The following is a 19,836-nucleotide window of genomic DNA, read 5'->3' on the forward strand; positions in this document are numbered from 1 at the left end:
GTTTCTCATCTATTAGCGAGATCATAAGGATGATCTTCCCATCAACTTCTAATCTCCGATCGTTCAAGTGAATTGTTCACCGCCGTTTCGCCGTTGATCCGAAATGGTGAACAAAGGAAGAAGGGGAGGGAGGAGGTGAAAGGAGTGTGTTTCTCCAGTTAGTGATTTTCGCACCGAGAATACTTTACCATCTATTTTAAATAACACTCTACGCGCGTAAGAAAAGCATCCTTGATGAAAATCCGGAAATGTGATTCTACTGGTTTCGTTTTACATTGTTGGATGACATGGAGAAGATAAAGGGGCGAAAGGAGGGGGAAGTAATGTTCGCTCTTCCGTATCACGCAAGAAGGACGGACGTGAAGCGCTTAAGTTCGCACTAAATTAAGCCAATCAGTCGTTAAAGGAGTCATTGGTACCTACGGTCTTCTACGCCCTTTCCAGTTACCCCGTTACTTGGTGAAGGACCAAGATTCGCTGATTCGAAAAAGGACGCGAAATATCTGCGTTTTCTTGGAAATGGGCGGTCGTTCGCAGCCATTCTACGATTGGCAGAAACTGCATTGTTACAATCGAGTTCGGTTCGGTCGGATTCGTCGAGATTGTAATCGACACTTTCGCTCGTCGACGCAATTCTCGATATTACCACTGGGATTTGCTAAATTCTATTCGTGCAAAGTATCGGTAACATTAGCAAAAAATGATGAAACGACACTGCTACCTTCGACGCGCTAAAATTTTGTTGATGGAGGTGGTTCAGATTTTTCTTTCTTATAATTTAAGTGACAAATTAATTATCTCTGCTTGACAAATTAATTATCTCTGCTTGTATGTGCTTCTTTTAAGCGAATCAAAGGAAAGTATATACTTGCTGCGAATTGAAAAAGATTGCGGGATGAATGTTTTGCTCTGATTCGCAGCGATTTGGACGCGAGCCATTTTACTAGAATGGCTCTTATAGAATAACAATTTCGGTATCAGCCTTGTTATAGACGAGCTCACACTAAAGTTTCGGTTTTACTTCGTCAAAGTAGGTCGAATGTCTCGCAGTGCTCATATACTTGAAAGAAACTGAAGAGTGATCTTCTTACAGTCTGCGTTTGTACTTAAATTATTTTAAATGACTCTTTTCTTTTCTCTTAAAACAAGTATTATCGTAAATTATCATGCATTGTCGTAATTCAACGTAACGATAAAATGAATATGTAGAATTGAAGGTTCCATCGAATTAAAGTTAAAATTTTTCGTGTTCAAGAAAGAGTATAACTCTGGCACGTAAGAGCAACTGCTTCGTGACAATCAGGAGTTAATAGAGTAAGTTAAAGTGAGTGGAAGTGAGTTGGGAGTGAGCGAGTTTTTCGGCACGTCCTAACAGAGTGATGTATGTATTCAACGATGCAAAAAGCGTAACGGGCGGGAAGTTCCGAAACTATTTGAGATATCGAAAAACCATTTCCGACTTTCGCGTTTATAAAAATTTAAAAAGTTGTGCATGTGTTGGAGATCTAGATTGACTAACCGATTGAACGAAGCAAAACGATTTATACCCTAGAAATTCAGACACCGTTTCTAGTTATCCTGTAATTGGACATAATTATCACCTTCTCTATCATGTTTTTTTTTCAAAAAAATGAGAAATATATATAATTCCTAGAGAATTATATAAAATTCAAATATATTACATATTAAATTGTGCATTTTTCATGAAATGAACGAACACGTTTGAATTTTTTAAAATATTCAATGTATTAATGTAATAAAATTTGTACGTATCCGAAAAATTCAGAAAAGGACTCTTTTAAAATTTTAGAAAATTATTAGTAAAAGAAGAAGTAAGAATAAAATAAAAATAAAAATATAAGAAAAATATAAAACAAAAATATAATGTATAAGAATAAAAATTATTTTTATAAACTTTAAGATTTTTAAAATAGAAAATATCTTATATTCCAAACAAAACATAAATAATGTTTTTTGTATATAAAAATAAAAGAAAAATAGAGGAAAAGAAAATCGTCAAATGCTTTTAAAATCGTTGTATAATGTATTATTTTTATATTTTATTCTTTCGAGAACTGAAAGGGCGGAGCCCATTGGACACGTTACGATTTGTTAAAGGCGGCAAGCGACCTAGTTAATCCACCGATTCGTCTGATTAAACTCGCAGTCGTATTTACATTTGCCATTATATGCAAATCTGTTAATAATAATTTGCAAACTAGAAACATAGTATGCTTTGACATACAGTGACCGGCAAAAATAAAAAGCCATTTTCCTAGTTATACTGTTTTGCTTAATGAAAGAGTAAAAATATTAAAACAATGAGATTTTCATTGATGAAAGAAGAAGCATTTATTATTTATTTTAAAATTTTATGTTACAATCACATAAATTATTTTTTACTTTTCAGTTTTATTTATATTTCTTAAATATTGCTGTTTATTATATTGACAAAATAAAAAAGCCATTCAGATTTGTTCGATTTAATATATACAATATTTTGTTTGGTTGTCATGTCAACATGTTCATGTTATTGCGCTCACTTCTCGTTGTTGTTAATCATTTTTGCAACATTGGCTTATCTCGATTATTACAAAAAATTCGCGGTCAAAAATGGGAGGAAGATCAATTTCCACACAAGTTCGAAACTTAATTGTGCGAGATATTCAAAAAGGTCTTTCCCAACGGAATATAGCCAAAAATTATGAAGTAAGTAGAGGAGCAGTAGAACAGATCAGAAGAAAATTTCAATCAACTGGATCGGTGGCAGATAGAATCGGAAGAGGTCGAAAACGAGCAACATCCAAGCGGGAGGATATGAAAATAATCCGTGAAGTTAAGAAAAATCCAAAGATTACTGTTAGAGAAATTCAGGAAAACATTTATCTTACTGTTTCTGACCGCACTGTACGTCGAAGACTCAATGAAGCAAATTTACACAGCCGGTTTGCACGTAAACGACCTTTCTTTAGCGTCACCAATAAGAAAAAACGTTTGCAATTTGCTCGGAAGTATGCAAATATGTCATTGGACTTCTGGAAAAATATTTTATGGACAGATGAAAGCAAATTCGAGTTATTTGGACAAAAGAAGCGGATTAGAGTCTGGAAAAAACACGGCGAAGAGCTTCAAGATCGTCATTCAGAAAACTGTAAAGTATGGCGGAGGAAATATTTTAGTCTGGGGATGTTTCTCATGGGCAGGAGTGGGAAATCTTGTCAAAATTAACGGAATTATGACAGCAGATGTCTACATTGATATAATAAATGAAAATTTGGAGGAGTGTTTGTTGAAACTCGGACTAGAAGATAATTTCATTTTCCAACAAGATAATGACTCGAAACACACAGCAAAGAAAAGTCAAGCTTTTTTTCGTTCCTGCCGAATTAAACAACTTGAATGGCCTCCGCAATCTCCAGATTTAAACCCTATCGAAAATTTCTGGGCAATTTTGGATAATAGGATTAATAAAAGCGGAGTAACTAACAAGAATTCTTATTTTGAAGCATTACAACTAGCCTGGGAGAATTTGGATCCACAACATTTAAAAAATTTAATTGAAAGTATACCAAAAAGACTGCAAAAAGTAATTGAGGCTAAAGGAAATCATATTAATTATTAATTAAAATAATATTGTTGTTTTTTTAAATCGTAATACTATGTTACCTTAACTGGCTTTTTTATTTTGTCACTCTTAAATAAATGATTATATAGAAATAAATACAGTATTAAATAAAAAATGATTTCTTTTTAATTAAAAACATTAAATTACTTAATAAATTTTCAGTTTTAGTTATAAAAAACTTTATAATGAATTTTTTTTACCTTTTAGCATCAAATCAGTTTTATAGTTAAGGTGGCTTTTTATTTTTGCCGGTCACTGTATATACGTGTCATATTTTTCTTATTATTTTCTCGTCATGTTATACTTTTCTAAACACAATATTTATCTTTTTATATATCATATAGAGATTGTATTATTTTTATAATCGTATCGTATAGTTTTTCCAAACTACATCCACACCGTATTCCAAAAGTTTCCGGGAAGCATGCCATTTTTGCGTTGTAGAACTAGGTTGTTTCCGATGAGACAGATTCTCTCGACTGAATATTTGCCCTCCGCTGGACCGCCGCTTTTCCACACGATTGCGTCGTGCCACGAGAAGGCGAGATACGTGAGAACTCTTCGAAGAGAGATAAAGAGAGAGATGGGAGAAGAAGTCGAGATAGAACAAATCGTGGCGAACGTGCACCGGAATGCAGACATATCCGAGATACACTCGCCTCTCCTTCTCGCCATCTTTTCGTAGATACTTTACCCTCCATGACGCAGTTTCCCCGCAAATGCGTTCTAAATCCGCATTTTCTCTTATTGGAAAATACTACAGAACGCTGAGTACGCATCGGTGACATGATTTATTTTTCTTTTGTAGAGATCGTTTTTAGAACGGAGATTTTTATACGCAACAATTTGCAGTCGCGCTCTTTTACCTTTATTTTTATACGCAAAGTTCGCGTGTTTTTATAAAAGCCCCGTATACCCCGTACACTTTTCGTGATCGTGCTTTGATTGCGCGAGAAAGGTAAGATTTTCGTAAAAGAACAGTACCCAAAGGAATTTTCCTTCATTTCTTTCTGGTACTAGGATATTTTCGAAATGAACGTGTTTGCTTCCGAGAGTGCACCATATTTTCGAATGCTTCTATAAACTCTGTTCGCTCCGCGAGCAGTTTCAGCATAAAACGTTTGTTGTCTTTCACAACTTTACCTGCCGCGCTGCTCTGCTTAGTTTCTTTCTTATACTTTATAGCCATTGTTAAACATTTTTAAACAAGAGATAGATAGGAATTTTGCGCTGTCCTCATGCAGTATATTCATTTCAATTTAAATACATATTATATATATATATATATATATATATATATATATATATATATATTATACATATATAATCGTTATTAATCAATTATTCAAATAATTTTTGCATGAGATATCGCGTCGGAAAAAATTATTTAAAAAGTCGAAACACTTTCCTTTATAGTTTATGCAAATGTAACTATATTTTTTTAGTAAACATTCCTGGAATTATTTTATCTACTTCGGGTTTTATTCAACGGAAGGAGGCAGATTTTAATAAAACTAATTCTCATCGAGATATATTCATTCAATCGAGATATATTCATTTATTTTCCAATGCAAATTTCGATGATAAATATGAATTGATCTTTATCGATCATCAGTGGTCAAACGATTATATTTATCCAAATTTTTAAAACCATTTTTGAGCTGTCGCATTTCATTACGTTTACCAAACGCTATAGGCGTTTTCCGCATTTAACCCAGAATGGTAAATATGCACAAATATTTGCAATTGGTGTGTCCATCTCTCACAAAGTTTCAATTGTTTCTCTCGTTCTTCAACAGAACGTTATCGTGTGCATAGTGCGTGAATTAACTCAGTCACGCACATAATTAATTTGTCGCAAAATGTATTATTAAGGATCGTCGTTTATTTACATTTTATCTACATTTTTCGTAATTTATGTAATGATTTCAATAATGCAAAAACTTTGTCATCTTATAATATTATTGTCGATTTTAAATGTAATAATGTAATAGTAACAATATTCTCAATCTTTCTTCAACGATATTACATTTCAAAATATAACGGATTTAATTCATCACGTATAAAAACTGTACTAGAAGAAAAAATCTTTAAATCGTTTTATTCTCGGTATTTTGTCTGATACTGATTGTGAATTTTAATTTGCTAATTGCGCTTCTTTTCTAATTAATTACTCTATATCTTAATCCTCTTATTATTAGAATATTTTAAAAAGAAGAAAATAAATAAAAGAACAACGTATGTTAACAATCATATCTAACAGGGTGAAATTTATAGCTCTTTTTAAGAATCAATTAGGGTTGCACAAGATGAGACAATATTTATAAAAATATTGATTTGTATCGAAAATTTTCAAAAACTTAAATCTTGTCTTGATTTAAGTGAATTTTTTGTAGCAAAAATCTTGTATTGACTTATCTCGATTTTATTAATAATTTTTATTTACTAATAATACTGAATAATTATTTAAAATAATATTTAACGTAATTTTTACAATTTAAAATATAATTTAAGAATATTTAAATACATATACATATATTTTTTTTAGTTATTTTTATGAAGAAACAATTGCATCGATCAAAATATAAACGTAACTCACAGTCTTGATTTCTTGTGTAATCTTAATCAACATGTGAACATATTATAAGCATAAAAACTCGAGGCAATTACCTTTATTGATCGCAAATCAGCTCCCATATCTCACTCATAATTATTACATCTGTTGCAACTAAAGCACCAATGCTTTAACAAACTTGGCGCGCAATTCTGCCAGACATTACTCCTAATTACCTTATCAAATTAACTATCCTTCCTTTATTCCGTCTCGTAGCAACAGCTGCAGTTCGAGCGGCAGAAACATGACTTGTTCGCTCACAGCGCGGATCAAATTTTGACCAATTACTTCCGCCAACGTCGCTTTTATCGTTTACGACCGACACTAATGAACGCAAACTTGGAGGCGCCTGTTATTCAACATAAACTTTGGTCTTCGTTAACCAAATTCAGCCCACATTCGTATAATAAACACGATACATTTATTATCCCGCACTTACGTCCAATTCATCAAACTTCTTTCCCATCATCGGACTTTTGGTGAGTTTCATCTCGGCATCAATTTAAAATGTTAACCGTAAGATTGGAGAAGATGAAAAAAATCTCATTAAAGCGAAGCACACCTAATCTGCGTAATATTACGAATCCGATAATGATCTTGCAAGCCAAACATTTCATCTGCTCGTTCTACTTCGATTGAACGAGACGCTTCTATTCTGATCTCCTCGACCGTCTCGAGTGAGCTACAATATAGCAGACAGGCCGAAAGATTTTCTCGAGATTCTCCCTCTCTCTCTCTCTCTTTCTTGGCACTGTATTTTCCTGCCTTCTTTTTTTGACTTCGCGAAGTCGGAATGCAAAGGATACAGAAATGAAGAGGGTACTTCCGTCCACAATTCGAAGACCTCATCGCCTTCCGCCTCTTTTTCGACCCGATTGTTCTATCTTCGTCTCGTCATGGCTGTCGCGCTTCTTTGTTCATTCGAGTTTCCCGTTGCTCTCGTTGCAGCCGGAACGAAGAGAAAAGGGATTCTCAGAATAAGTCCTCGCGGACGCTCACCCTTGTCGGATATTACTTTTATTCTGTTTCGAGCCTCGTCGCTGCCCGGACGACGTTCCTTCTCGAGCATCCTTTCATCTTCAAGTCGTTTTGTATCATCGCGATTGTATCGCTCGCGTGTACGTGATCAGAATTGGTCCCAATCTCTACGGTACCGCGATGGCATACTACTTTGGAGTACAATTTCCCGAATACGAAGTCGTATACCTCTCCTTGTGTGTCGTCAGCACAAAGTTAGTCACTGTTATGAATTGGAAAACAAAGTACGATTCTCAATCTCAAGAACTCAAGATAGAGACATACATTTGTTACTGTCTGATCGTTTTTCTCTTTACACAAATATGTCGCTCAAATACATTTAAACTAAAATTAAAATACTTTTAGAAATTGGAAAATGCTCTAAATATCAAAGCAAAAGGAAGAAAGAAATTCCAAAAATTTTCGAATTAACGATAAGAACTGATGCGAGTAATGGAAATTAACAAGGAAATAATTTCCCCACAAGGGAAATTAAGCTTTTTCTTCTTCTCTCCTTTTCCTTCTTTTTCGGCTCATGAAATTTCCCGTTTTTTTTTAAAGATCTCGATGCATGTGAAAACGTATCAGCGTCGCTTAACATTCAATTAAACGAATTATCCGAGTCGCGCGATCTTCTTAATCGCTTCGAAATTACATCGATGCGAGAAGACCCACACGCTGCAATTTATCCTATATCAAGCCGGAGATTCCGGGTGGTCGCAGAGCCGTGCGAAAAAAAAAAAAAAAAACAAGAATTGAAAGTCGATCGGAAAGGGCAATCGCTTCCGGATGTAATTCCGCAAATACGTTTCGGTTTCCGCTCGAGCGAGCACGACCGCCGTCGCGAATCATCCATGTGAAATTCGTCCAGCGGCATCCGCGCCGAGTTACGCCACGCGCCATGTGCGGTCAACGATGCGCCTTTTTGCAGTTCGCGGAGCCAGAAAATGACGGACGCGAGCCGCCCTTCTTTTTTACGGCCGGAAAAAGGGACGACGCCACCTGAGGATAATCTCATCAACGCGACGACAGAGGACAACCCGGTTAAGGATCACCGGGTCCGCGACGAGTCGCCTTAACCACGTCGCACTAAATTAATCCACAGCCAAGTCCCTGCACATACTATTAATTGCCGTTCTATCCGCGGAAACGTCACGTTTCGCGGAACCGCGCGTTTCGGGTTGATTTAATTGTTTTCGCGATCGCGAACGTTCGCGGGAAATGGCTAGGCAAATTCGGTCGGATTAATCGAATTGAGTCACGCCGGATTTATAGCTAATTGGAGCGTGCCGCGTTGTTTCAATAGGCAAATGTAAAACTTTGACAGTATAATTACGGACGATCTCATCGATTCGATTACGATCAAGCAAAGAGACGCAATTTTTAGATTGCGCCGATGAATCTTCAAATTTTCGTTTGATAAAACATTACATGTAGTTGCTTTTAAAATCACCAATTAAGATCAAATAAAGTAATCAAATTTAAATAAATAAAACAATATATATTACACTTTTAATAAAAATTAACGAAATTGGTTTAAGAATTAATAATTTTATAATAATTATTAATAAAATCATTAATTATTTTTGAGAGACATGGTTGCATATTTGTACGATGCATTATCATCCTCGTAATCAGATAAGCAGCTCATTATCTCCAAAATGACTATCTTTTTCACGATTAGAATATAATTGAGATTGAGATAAAAGTAATTAAAATATGAAAATCAGGCTCGTTTTTCACATAAAACTCATTTAGGGATATATATAATCAAGCTGAGATATGCATATCTCTAAATATGGAGATGGGAATAATTTAAAACAAAGTGCGACTCTTCGTAACAGGAGATTGTGACTTTTTGTTTGACCTAGTAAAGAGGTCGAGAAAAGTATTTTATATTGCATTTAACGTACCTTTATTACGATCCCACTTCACAAAAGATTGGTCCAACGATAAAAGAATCGTTAAAGCTTCGATACGAAAACGAAGGTGAACGAGTATAGATCACAGGGGAAACGAGTAGTGTGTGAGCTTGAAGGACTAAAGGCGAGCGAGAGGATCGAATGAAAAGAACAGACAAGATCACGATGATGCATACGAGGGAAGAAATCAAACGGAAGACAAAGAAAGAGAGAAAAAAAGAGAGAGAAAAGAGGACAATTCACTTTCGACTGGAAAGTTTTTCAGAAAACTGAGGCGCGTCGGCCATTACCGTGGATTACAAACCTCTCTCGCTTAGCTTCCGTTACTTGGTCGAGGGGCACGTAAACTGTAATACTCTTAGATGCCCACCGGACGAAATTTACGTTCGCTTCGGGAGATTTAAAAATTTATCCGCTTTAAAACTGATTAAGCAGCGCGTACGCCAGAATCCGGTCCGAGTATGTGTCTCGCTGGCGTCTTAATTGAAAAGAAAATCTGAAATCGTGATACCCCTGGAATGGCCCGCAGTCATTTAATTCCCCGGCGGTGGAGGATGCTCCATCCGAGGATTCTCTCGCGAGGAAATTCGATGCGAGTGCAAGACTTGTATAAGGACCCACAGGAGTTGTCCTTATACATTTAATGGATTCCATGGGACCGGTTTAATCGCCCTTGCAAGCTCGGGACGGCGATGCGATGGAACGCACGGAGATGAGAGTTGGGATTACTCGTAGAGGGCTCGTCGCGCCATTTTTGCTTGCTGGCCGTCTTTTTGAATGCATTCGACTCGGGAAAAACCACCTAATCGAGAACCCCGACATTACACTTTCGCAGTTACTGCGAGACTTCATTGCGAGATACGGAAATTATTTATAGCGCGCCGCTCTGGCATAAATTCTTTTCCAGATAGCATTGAGAATACGCAGAATGCTCGACGCGTTTTTACTTTATGCGATACGCAGAATAAAAATTGCTGTAATGATTAATATATATGCAAAATATCAGTGCGCTGTCAATAATAAACTAAAATCATTTTTTAATACTGTTATATTTTATTTATTTTAAGACAGATGCAATTAATAATTTTTCAACTATTTTCTTTGTTGAAAAGATGAGGATATTTGACGTCAAATATATATATTATATCAAATATATGTATTATACGATTATCTATCTTTCTTCACAAGCGAGATTTTATTAACATTATTAACTATTAAATTAATAAGAGAAGCCGCACATTTAATTTTCACCGGAAGCAAAATATGCTCTCTCAAGCAAGTATCGTTTAGGTTTCGACACAGGGAAGAGAAAGGATGTATATTCGTAAGATTCCCTGCGCGAGGAAATTCGGGGGCGAACGCCTCGGATGCCTTCGCGTTGTCTTAATATATTTCGTACTCGCAAACCGGGGGTTGGGTGGTCTTTGTTGGAAAGCCACTTACGCTTTGCCGAGATACGTAATCTTGCCCGATGGCTCCGGGGCTTACATCGATCTAAGATTTTAGCTAACGCGGCGTGGGAAACCAAAGTTTATTAAGAAGCCTTCGAGAATACTGAAGAGCGACAGAGAGCGACAAAGAGCAAGAGAGAGCGAGAGAGAGAGGGGGGGGAGGGAGGGAGGGAGGGAAAGTGAGAGAGAGAGAGGGAGGGAGGGAAAGTGAGAGAGAGAGAGAGAGAACAATATGTATTGGTTATTACGAAGGTAAGGTCCTCTCTAGAGAGCTCGGACTAGCTGCTAATAATTAATCTATCCATCTACCATGGCTATTTGCATTGTATTAAGAGAGTCCTATAACGTTTAGACTGTATTAAAGCTATTGGCAGAGTTTTCTTATTTGTATGAATAAACTGTTTCGCGACGATAATATAAATTATTTCAAAAAGACAATATGAAAAGTTTGCAATTATTGAATTTAAACTCAATTTGTTTTACCGTGTTAATCTTGTTTTATGCATCCATAGAAGAAAAATCAGAAAGCTTATCATCCCGAAATAATTATGCAACTGATATTCCTCAAAATCGAATAAAAAATCGAGTAAAATTTTAATATGATTATTAGAGATTCAAAGAAAGGGCTGATTGTATTTCTACATCAATTGTAAAGAGCTCAAAATAATATTCTGATGGATTACAACATGGGGTTAATCGTTACAATCAACTGTATTACGGCGATCCGTTATTACTAGAAAATAGGGCGCTTCGTACCGTGGTTCTCGGTCATGATAAACGTGACAAACGGTTTAAAAATAGTTTTAACCTAACGCGGCGTGCAATAAACGGACGAAAAAGAAAGATATTAACCGAGTCCGGAGAGAGGAGGACTCTATTCGGGGATACTGGGGCTAGCCTCGCCCAGGGTACGCAGTATCTCAACCTAGCGTCTCCTCACTAGTTCGGTACTTGGCGGAGCGCTGGCTTTCATTGCGATAACAAACGTTATTTCCGCGCGCCGTGGAAGAAACTAGCTACTTTGGTGGCCAGGACGATGTATGTCGCCGATTTTTGTCGCGCGATTTATTCGGAGTTCAGTAAGTACGGCCATGTTTTATGACGGCGAATTTTGCAAGGATATTGATAAGAAGATAATGGTCCCAAAATTATTTGTGGGACTCTCTCTTTCTCTCTCCGTCAGACTCGTGATAAAATAAAATAGTTGAAGCATAGTAACAATAATAATTCATAATAATGTGATTTATTTTCGATATGGAAGAAAAAGAGAGAAGTTTTCTAAATGTAAATGAAATGAATTATATTCTTGTATTATTATTCGAAATTGCGTTAAAAAGCATCTCTTTCATCTAGAAAGAGAAATGAATAAAAGAATAAAGAAAGAGAGACATCAAAGAAGGAATAGATTACAGTTCTCTTTTAATATCAACATTTTTTAAAACGAAACATTTTAGAGAATCATTCTTAGAATATGATTGCTATCTATTACATCTAAATGAGCTACAAAGCGACTTGAGTATCTCATTTCGCGGTTAACGATAACGCGATGATATCCTAATTAAATTTATTCCGCACGTGAAATAGAAGGAGAGGTCTTAACGAAATAATGTTCTTAAACGAAGAACAAATGTTCGACAAAACATTTCCCAAACGCGGCTGGAGATAATACCGTATGATCCGTCGCGAAGAATGAGGCGAGGGATGAACCAGGAGAGGGTGTCCCGGTCACTGTGCCCTGCCGGCTACATTTAAAAGTATAATTTAAAAATGGCGGCGCAGAACACACGAAATGGCTCATAAGCATAATTTATGCGGTCGTTTTGCCAATCCCCTCACCTAGCAAGATGAGGATGTCTCTCGCACCTTCTCTCTCCCTTTTACGTTTAATAAAGGGCGTCTGCGTCGCGTGGCCGGGAGAGGGTTGTGCCGGTCTTTTTGTTTTGAAGAGAACTGTCGCCCTTCCTCTCACTTCTCCCTTACCTTTCATTTGAATTCGTTAACTCGGCGATCGTCAAATCCTCCCCATCTCCTTCCTTCCTTCCCCGCTCACTCCGTCCAGAGCATTTCGGGCGGGAGCTGCGGGTGGAATCGATCTTCTTAGGAATCGAGGCAGAATAATTCGCAAGAACCGCGCGCGACGGCCTGCATCTCATCTGCGTCGAAATAAATTTTCAGAGAAGAAACTCGGAAACAGAAGAAGAAGGTGTTATTTGTTAGCGTCGGAAGCGCGTCGGGAGGACCGCGGAAAAAGAGGCGGCGGGGGAGGACGGGCATAATTTAGACCAAGCGCAACGACCGCGCCTGTTGTAATCTATTCAACGGCCGTCCAGATTGAATTTTTGTCAATTAATTGAATTTGCGCGCGACAATCTATTTTGCAACTATTAAAATTTAAACTCGCGTGGTCTCCGTTACACAGATTTATTGTGGAAGTTAATTAATCCAACGTAGAAATTATGTTGCGTGACCATTTTTCAAATGTATTTTTATTATATTATATATATGTACATATATTATATATTATATACATATATAATAAATATCAAAAATTTAATACCAAAAATAATGTGCAAATATGTTGCAATAAATACAAAAATATCAAAATTTATTTTATTGCTTAAATTTTGATATACTTTATACGTGTAAAAATTATATATGGTAACTTTTATAAAAAAAATCCGACAACGAAATTTCTTCTCTTCTGAGGAATAGCTCTCCAGGAATAAATCTATAGCCATTTGTAGCACATCATAAATATCTCATCGGACGAAACATTTCCGTTTGAAAACATCCTTGAGATATTTACCATTCTATGACAGTTTTGATTATTTAGTATTTAATTATGCCCTAATTCCAATAACAAATTGCTTTGTCTCTGATTCATTAATAAAATAGTCGTCAGTTTGACGATATCAAAGAGAATTTACAAAACAAATCGTGATACGACGGATCATTCAAATGAATTAATTGTTGTCCTTTAATCTTTATTTACTTCAAGAGGACGTTTCATTGATGCAGAATGCTCAATCCTCGTTTTTGCCTACTAAACAAGTCCAGATATTTAAATTTATCTCCTTCCAACATAAAACAAAGCTGTCATTTGAAAATGTACGCATCGCTCTGTGTGTGTGTGTTTCTATCAAAATCTTCTTATATTTGATTCTTGTACTTTTTCTTATTTATATGGAAACTTTAGAGATTATTAAGAAAATTCTAGGAAAAACTCTGAAGAAATTAATAAGCAATTTAACATCGGTCACACATTTTGAATATACTTGCTTATACAAGAATGATAAGTTTGACATTTGATATAGTAGCTAAACTGAACTGTCAAACTCGAGATAAGACCACACAGGCAAAAGAATGCTCCAGGGGAGCGGAAGTTATCTCGCAGAAACGCCGAGTTTCTCCAAGTATTTCGGATAGAGAATGATCAGTCGAGCGTGATGGTTTAATCTTTGATAAGGGAGTGTAAAGCCGCGCGATTTGTCTGGGGGCGAACGAACAGTCTTATGGTTGTCGGTGTTTCCATGATTGGTTAGTTCTTTGATCATCAAGAGTTTTAGCTTTGCCGCACGTTGACGGAAGTCGCAGTTTTCTTCAAATCAACCGTTTGTGAGGTTTTGGTATCGAGATGTATCTCGTTTTATCTGCTGCGAATGTGACTGTATTGCCAGAAATCAACAAAAAATAATAATAACAAAAGTATATTGCATTCAAAAAATATAGTTATACGTAAATAAATATTTACTTATGATAAATATTATCGTATATGTATGCAATGTAGCTTTAACGAATAAATTAGAAAATTTTTATGATGTAATAGTAAACTTTATTCATGTTTCCGTAAAATAAAATTTGCAAATATTTTTGCCTTATAATCGCGATATCTTGCAAATATCAATTATAACAGAAACTTTAATGTGAGTTTAATTCGATATAATTATTCTGCACAGCGCGAATTGGCCGCAGTCCAAGAGATACACATGGTTATGTCGTATGCATTTTCTCTTCCGTAAAAGAGAACAGTGATAAAATTTGCGACAAACTATGTACACTAGTCTGTTGAGACAGTTTACATAATAAAATTATACACAAATGTATCCTGAAATTGAATTAATTATTTTTTAATGTCATACATGTACACACACGCAAATTATTAATCTTCTAAATTTGGTTAATTTCTTGAATTTGCATAAGACTGTAAACATGAAATAAACGGTGTACTTTCGAGAACCTTTTTTAATGAGCTTTCCTACATTTCTAACGCGATTTTTTAGAGCTTTGTAGTCGCGTTTGCTAACTGGGTCAATTTGATACTTTATAATCATGAACTACGAATCCCTTTGCGGAAAATTTCGCGCGCGAAACAGATTGCTCCTTCTTTCGCGAGCTTCTATACGGGTTTAATGATGTATAACTATGGTTCGCAATTTCGTCGGCCGGAGAGAGCTTTTATTTAATGACTTGACCTATTTAAATGGCTTTCTCCCGAGAACTTTTGACCTTAAGACCTTAGAACCTGCTTAATATCTCACAGTATTAAAGTGCAATAATTCCCTGAGATCTTTTTTACATAACTTTGGTCTGACAGACAAAGCATATATATATACCTTACCACGGAATGTTTGCGGGTACATTCTCGATAATGTCTGGAATGCTTACTAACCGCGTTACATAACAATAATTACATTAATTGCCCTCTATCTCTCTCTATCTCTCTCTATATCTCTCTCTCCCTCTCTCTCTTTCTCTCTGTGTAACAGCAAATATGAAAATTAAAGCTGTAAATAAGCTTAAGAATTAATTTAAAACGTTGTAAAAATTGCGCAAAGAGAGAACTTTATTCCGTCTTTTATGCTTCCTTTATAAGAAACATATTTAAAAATGGCATATATATTATTATATAAATATAATAAAAATAAAAATATATGTCATTTTTATTATAAATATATCATATAAATATTTATATAAATATTATTATATAAATATATAAATATATTATTATGTAAATATATCATATATATTATTATTATTAGTAAATATATATTTTTAGATTTAAATTATAATGCTATATATTTTACGCGATTCTATCAGAAAGGTGAAATCACGTCATGCAGCATTTTAAACCTGAAATTGAAAGCTCTTTTTTTGTTACAATTTATATTCACTTGTCTCATTGATACTTACGTATCAATGAGACAAGTGAATATAAATTGTAAAGAGCTCGGGACGCGCTCCGCCAAGAATTGCACTGTTTGCTCCAATCGCATTAAGCAACTTTGTAATCGAAGTCGATGAAATGAATTACTTTCAGAAAGAACTTTAAAGACACAAGTCGTACTTCCTTCATAAACTTCTTAACAGAGATCATCAGAGCTCATTAACATAAATTTCTCTCATGGAATATATGAGATTAAATCGAACATATTTATGTATCTTCTTGCGAGAATTTATATATCTATTGATTATTATATCACGATTGAACTATGTTCGTTGTAAATCATTAAGCGAGACTCTTCACAACGTAGTTTGCATGGATAATATGAGACTTCTACGTCCCGCAGCTTCTTTAAAAAATTTCAACAAATAAGTTGAAACGAGATCCTTTATATCTATATCTCATTAGGTGGAAGCTCTTCACGACTGAGGTTGAGAATGCTCTTCGCGTTCTTCTTTTTCGTTTTACAAATTATTCAAAGTGCCCTGATTTTTGTAAAAAATTGGCATAAGTAGCTTTCACCTTCAATTACACCAAGGGCTTATTCCATGACGTATTATTCTCGGTACGCGGCGTTTCCTTCATTGACTGCATACCTTCGACCAACTAGTCGAAGTCTCTGAATGCCCACTCCAAGGCTTGAAATGTTTTACGTACTTGCGTTCACTGTGCAATGCGTGAGATGTAAATGAAATATTGAACGAAACACATAATTTTTCTTGATGCCATTGATTTTAATATCAAGCTTCGTACATACTCTACTTGAGGAGAAAAAAATGTACTATATATGAATATATACATCAAATTTTGAAATATTATTCGACTAATATATGACTAAATTCGAGCGGGACTGTCATATTTTATATTCATAGATTTATATCGAAAGGAAAAAGCGCTCGCGAGCGACGGAAACACACAGTTGAAAAATTGACATTTGAGTTGTATCACGTTTACCTGTTCCGCGTTATCTATAATCACAATGCCGTTATTTGTTTGTGGAACTATGGAAATATCAATATTGCTATTTACACGGGAAACAAATAAAACGCGGGGTACCATCGTATATTACTCAACGGAATCGCGCTTAATGCGATAATCAACGAGATCGTTCCCATCGAAACGGAAGCGACGTAATTTCTCGTCACTTTTTGCCGCATCAAATTGATCCATGTTTAGACAATGGCGGCAAGCGTGGCTCGCAAAAAGGTCCGCTGGCCGTCGTATCAGATTAAACGTTTAGACAATGGCGCGAACTTTGGAAGTCTTCGTTCCCGTCAGTGTCGGCAAAAAGCGCGGAAAGCGCGCAGGCGAGACGTTTTATCTCCTACAGGGAAGTTTTCTCCGATGGCGCAACGGTGGATTTTATTCTTTCGCGCTTCGTACTTCCGGAGCCGCTACAATAAAGTCTCGTCGTTCGATAAAACGTCAAGCCACGAATTTCCGGCGACTTGGGAGAACGTCAACACCGAGGGGGTGGCGAGCGGCGACATATGTGGAAAAAAAGCGCCCTTTACGGAATTGACGGAAAGCGCGCGGGGATATTTCGTCTCGCGCGGAAAACGCTCGAAAATTTTCACTTACGTGGGAAAACCTTGCGCTGTGCAGGGCATGTCGGATTATCGCCCTTTTCAATGCGATGACTGGAATATTTGACGGCCGGATTTCTTTGGCGGAGGAAGTATTTGTCTTACATTTGGCGGAACTAATGGAAATATAAAATTTTGGAACGCGGTATTATTAATAGTAAAGTATAAATGACAGCTGTAATTCATAAGAGATTAGAATAAAAGTGGAATAAATTATGCATATAAAAAATACTATAATATTATTTAATATTTTGCGATTATTTACAACACGTAAATAAAAATAATTTATTATATTTTAATAATATGCATGCTATTTTTAAAATTAAATATAAAGAATAAATCGCAGTAATTGATTATTAGTGATTATTCTTTAAGTTTCTCACACACACTTGCGATGCATTTCTATTTATTTTCTATTTAACTTTTATAAGCGCGCACTCTGTTAATATAAAATATGTGATTAAGAAAAATTTTGTATTAGTACACCTTGTTTCAAAAAGGTACCTCTATTTCGTAATTCGTTGTATTTTATTTGTCGCTAAAGGGTGCTGGACCAGGTCTTTTCGCGGCTTTTCGGTTTCCCCAGGGGACGACGATTTTCAACGATTCAATCAGCGCGGCCAATCGAATTCGACAATTGAGTAATCCGGTACTCCGTTCAGCGTTTCTTCTTTTCCTTTAGTACCTCCTCCTACTTTTCTCCTCACCCTCTTGAAGACCGAAGGCGCTGCCGATTACAGAGAAAGAGATCTTCGCGTACAACTGAACGCACGAGCGGAAGAAATGTAGAAAATAACGATGGGCCATTAAAGTGAAAAAACTCATGCCTCCAATTTGCGTTAAATTTTAAACGGAAATTTATTTCAATAATGAAAATGCAGTTTTAAAGTAGTTTTGCGACTTTAAGAGATATTTTAACTCTAAAAGAAAATAAAATGAGAAATCAAGTGAGGTATAAGAAAAATGTAAAGTAAAATCGTAGAAAATTTTTAATGTGAATTATCCTCCACATTAAAATTATCTCTTACAGTTATTTTGATATAACAAAATGCAATATTTTATGCTTATACTAAAAGTGATCAAATTTTTAAATAATTAAAATATGGTTATAAATAAAAATCAAATATATAAGTAATTGCATATATAAAAAATTATTGCTTTTTTAATAACTATTCTTTTTACAATCGACATTAATAATTTAAGAATATTAAGTTGAAATAATATTATATATTAATTAATATGATATACTATAATTAGTAAACTATATTTACTAAAATATATTATAATTTGTTAGACTATAATTACGAAAATATTTTATTCTGCAGATGTATAATATGATAAATAAATTAAAATAAAATACTGGAGGCGAAATAGCAATGCATTACTTGGTCTGAATCGTTAAGATACGAAATTAGAACAATTAAACTATGAAATTGCATTGTTCCTTAAAATATTGATATTTATATTTGTACAATTGAGTTTCGTTAAAATTAGTTTTTAAGGCGTATGTTGCAAAAGCACAATATAATATGACCAAAATATCTCTCACGCAATAACATATTTCGCACGTAGCTATGCGAAATCTCTTGCTCGCATCCCATTTTAATAAGACCAAGAGAGGAAGACCGAAATTTTCAACGAATAGTAGCTGCCTGCTTTCTGCGAGATTGCATACCTACTCAGGCAAAAGCCAGTAGCATGTGAAAACTGCAGCTAAGAAAATTACTAATCGCCACGAATACTAGAATTTCCACGTACATATATCATTACATTTTTATCAAATATAAATCTTTCAAAAAAATTAAACTTTGTCTGCAAAGAATAAATTGCCCGCTCAGAATAATTTCCATATATCTCATAATTTAATTCTGTTAATCAATTATCATAATAAGATATCTATAATACATTCTTTTACATAAAAATATTTTATATATTGTATATATGCTGATATAATATATATGCTGATTGAAATAATTTTATAAGTATTATTATGTAAAACGTTCGAAATTTTATTTTCTTGAGCCTTTAAAGTCTTTGAAATGGGATATACTCGATTTATTACGGGAAAAAAAGTCAAAGGATCTCATAACTGGCTTGGAACGTACGGTTATGCGACCCATATTTACGATCTGACGGACTATAAACTTGATTTATGACTCTAAAAAACAGTCTAAGCTAAATTTAATGCGCAGGAAGAATGTAATCTCCAAGAAACAGAGAGAAATTTTCAAAACTGTTTCCATCCTCGGCAAGATCGCTAAAAATACGGAGAGATGCGTGCATCTCCCGCCCTCCTTTTATCGAGGGACTTGTCGATAAACGTCGACGAAAAGTTGCGGGCAACCCGTTTGCAGAGATAAACGGCTTTCCACAAATCGACGCTGCAGTTGAATCGCGAAG

General features: G+C 35.2%; 2 protein-coding genes across 2 annotated transcripts in view; one reads left to right on the plus strand and one right to left on the minus strand.

Annotated features, from left to right (window-relative positions):
• LOC112639233 overlaps positions 1 to 19,836 on the minus strand; it is a 223,869-nt gene that overhangs the window by 31,161 nt on the left and 172,872 nt on the right. The window lies entirely within an intron of this gene.
• LOC105247888 overlaps positions 1 to 19,836 on the plus strand; it is a 95,619-nt gene that overhangs the window by 494 nt on the left and 75,289 nt on the right. The gene's annotated exons all lie outside the window — the stretch shown is intronic.

Source organism: Camponotus floridanus, unplaced genomic scaffold, assembly GCF_003227725.1.
Source record: "Camponotus floridanus strain SB8 unplaced genomic scaffold, Cflo_v7.5 scaffold52, whole genome shotgun sequence".
In the NCBI taxonomy this organism is placed as follows: domain Eukaryota; kingdom Metazoa; phylum Arthropoda; class Insecta; order Hymenoptera; family Formicidae; genus Camponotus; species Camponotus floridanus.